The sequence below is a fragment of the Theropithecus gelada genome, unplaced genomic scaffold (genome assembly GCF_003255815.1).
Source record: "Theropithecus gelada isolate Dixy unplaced genomic scaffold, Tgel_1.0 HiC_scaffold_15811, whole genome shotgun sequence".
In the NCBI taxonomy this organism is placed as follows: domain Eukaryota; kingdom Metazoa; phylum Chordata; class Mammalia; order Primates; family Cercopithecidae; genus Theropithecus; species Theropithecus gelada.
This window is the reverse complement of record NW_020257561.1, coordinates 1-2053: the sequence shown is the minus strand read 5'-3', so window position 1 is coordinate 2053 and position 2053 is coordinate 1.

Genomic DNA, 2053 nt, shown 5'->3' with positions numbered 1-2053 from the left:
GTCTGGCCCGGCACTGCCTGCAGCCTCGCGAGAAGTGCGCGGCTCAGCCGGGGCGGTGCGGAACGGAATCACCAAGTCTCGCGAGAATCATGGGAGGCGCGGCAAAGGGCGGAGCCGAGGGTAGCAAAGGGGTGAATGGAAGTGGAGGGGGATGCTGGGCTCTGGGGGAAGCGGAGAGCCGGGTTTATTTTTACCGGGTGTTTTTGAGGCTCGAGATTTATTGAGCACTGACTGAGCCCTGTCATATTCCACATCCTTGGCAGGGCACCGAAAAGGATGACACAACGAATGCAGACGACTCCTCGGAGAAGCTTGGCAGTGAGAGGGGTCAAGAGAGGGGGTTTGTTGGTCCTTAGCTTGTAAAGATAGGAGAGGCTGGGAGAAAGGAGCCAGTGGAGAGGTGCCTGGGGAGGTAGGATGCTCGGCAGGCGATGCAGAACTCAGGAAAACGGATTAAATTTGGCCTAGAGGCGGGTCACCTGTTATTCCACTAAAACGTTAGGAAACAAGAACATGCGTGCGGATATATAGGGGAGAAGAAAATCAGGGAGATCGTTTGATGACATCGATTTTATGGGTGAAGTTATGAGACAAGGAAGGAGACCAAGAAGAGCGAAGAAACTTTGGAAGAGGACGCTGAAGTTGGAAGGCCTGGTTTCAAATGCCTCATGTATGTCTTGATGAATCACTTTTTTCTACAACTCAGCCACCAGGCTGCAGTAGCAGATACATTGAATTCTAGCATTTGTCCAGGGCTTGGGATTGTATTGCCCAAAATAAATTGAGGGTGCTATGAGACGACAGCCCAGGCCATCAAACATGGGATGCAGACTGGCTAGGGACTGACGGAGGAGCCACGAAACTGCAGGTCTCTAATAATTGAAGGCCAGTGCAGTGCAGGCAATGTTGTGAGAGCTTGGTGGTTATAGTAGCAAACAGGTTCATAGTGAAGTAGCACTAGGAGATGATAAAAGTCCAGGACAGGCCGGGCCTGGTGGCTCACGCCTGTAATCCCAGCACTTTGAGAGGCTGAGGCGGGTAAATCACCTGAAGTCAGGAGTTCAAGACCAGCCTGGCCAACATAGTGAAACCCCATCTCTACTAAAAATACAAAATTAGCCGGGCATGGTGGTGCACACTTGTAATCCCAGCTACTTGGGAAGCTGGGGCAGGAGAGTCGCTTGAACCTGGGAGGCGGAGGTTGCAGTGAGCCGAGATTGTGCCACTGCACTCCAGCCTGGGCAACAGAGTATGACTGTCTTAAAAAAAAAAAAAGAAAGAAAGTCCAGAGCCACAGAGGACTGAAGTGGAAGTGAGAAGCCAGGAAAATTAGATGTTGGGATTTAGAGGTAGGAAAGGAAAGGAGCTTCAAGTGCTAAAATCTTTGGCGAATATGGGGAGGACTAACTATATGATTAGTTAGACAATTGCAGAATGGAGGACTAAACAGTAACATAGCTGAATAGAATGAGACTTTTCTTGCTTTTCTTTCTGTTTGTTTGTTTGTTTGTTTTTTCCAGAGATGGAGTCTCTGTGTTGGCCAGGTTGGTCTTAAACTCCTGGTCTCAAGCAATCCTCCCACCTCAACCTCCCAAAGTACTGAGACTACAGGCATGAGCCACCATGCCCAGCCTGGCATGAGACCTTTTCAAAAAAGACTTTTACTCAAGGGAGAATCAAAAGAATGCATCAATAGATCAGGATTGCCGGGAAAGTGGTGGCCTTGGAGGACAGCCAGGAGTAAGAGAGAAAAGGTTGGAAGGAAGGATCTGAATTAGCTATACCTGGTGGTGTAGGCTTTTAGTTGTTGCTACTTGGGAGGCTGAGGCTGGAGAATCGCTTGAGTCTAGAACTTTGGGATCGCAGTGAGCTGTATCCTGCCGCTGCCACTGCAGCCCGGGTGACAGAGCAAGGCTCTGTCTCTAAAAATAAATAAGAAAAAGAAAAGAAATTTTAAAAGAAGGATCTGAAAACGGAATAAGAGTGTCAGAAACGAAAGGGAGGAATTTTTTTTTTTTTTTCTTTTGAGACAGAGTCTCGCTCTGTCTCCCAG